Below are 1,147 nucleotides of genomic sequence, written 5' to 3' on the forward strand. Positions count from 1 at the left end.
CCACAGTCCTACCCCTCTCAGACTGAACCTCTCTGGGCAGACACCCCCCTCACGACCCTCTCTTCCTGCATCTCTCCACCCTTTGGCCTGGCCCAGCGGCATCCTGGGATGTTCCATGTGGATCCCGCCCTCACCGCCATTCCACACAGTCCCCAAGATCTCCACCCGGCCCCCTCCCGCCTCTCGCCTCCCTACCCCTCCTCCTTCTCCCTCACGGACACCTCCACAGAGCCCCTGTTGCCCTCTTCTCCTGGGACACCCCACTGTGAATGGGGAGGGGGCGCTGGGTCCTCCAGGTCGCGGGCACACAGTTTGGAGACCCCACAGCCACCTTGTGACAGGAGAGGAGGAGGAGGGGTCGTTGCGGTCACCCCTCAGAGCTCCAGAAGCCTGCCCCGCCCTGGAGGGAGCTACCAGCACATGGATTTATAGCAGACTGAACTGGACTAAAGAGATACTGTATTGTCTAAAGAGATACTGGACTAAAGAGATACTGTATTGTCTACAGAGATACTGGACTAAAGAGATACTGTATTGTCTAAAGAGATACTGGACTAAAGAGATACTGTATTGACTAAAGAGATACTGGACTAAAGAGATACTGGACTAAAATAGTGTATGGGACTAACAACCAGGTCCCTATATCAGGGGAGTATACACTGTTACAGGGACACACTCAGATCTCTGATGATGATGATAACCTTTCATTTTCTATCTGTTTCCAAGGCACGTTTTTCTTTTCAAATAGCATGACAAAAGCAGAGGGGCAGTAGGTAGCTTATAGGTAGCTTTACCTTGTATAGACGTTAGCAGATGTTCCAGTAGTGTTCTAGAGGGGTATAGAATCATGAAGGTCACTGTGACTTTGTGTGTTATTCTCTGGAGAAGGCCCTGGGGTCTGGAGGAGTGGAGAGGAGGAACAGCAGGACCGCACAATGACAGAGGACGAGGAGGAGGGGACTGGGTCGCATCAGCAATGGAGGGAACAGTGGAGATGCCTGGGTGGATAGGGAGGGAGGGAAAAGAGGAGTTGGATGGGGGGTCTTGCTTGCTCTTTCACTCCTTGCTGGCGGGGTTTCAGGTTGGTTGGATTGGAGGAGAGATGAGAGAGAGTGGTGGAGGTGGAGGGATGAGAAAGAGAGAGTGG

At 52.8% G+C, this 1,147-nt stretch overlaps 1 pseudogene; it reads left to right on the forward strand.

Annotated features, from left to right (window-relative positions):
- The window catches only part of LOC111955771 (voltage-gated delayed rectifier potassium channel KCNH8-like), a 90,182-nt pseudogene extending 89,091 nt beyond the window's left edge, over positions 1-1,091 (forward strand).
- Positions 1,092-1,147: the final 56 nt, after the last annotated feature.

This window comes from Salvelinus sp. IW2-2015, linkage group LG31, assembly GCF_002910315.2.
Source record: "Salvelinus sp. IW2-2015 linkage group LG31, ASM291031v2, whole genome shotgun sequence".
NCBI classification, from domain to species: Eukaryota; Metazoa; Chordata; class Actinopteri; order Salmoniformes; family Salmonidae; genus Salvelinus; species Salvelinus sp. IW2-2015.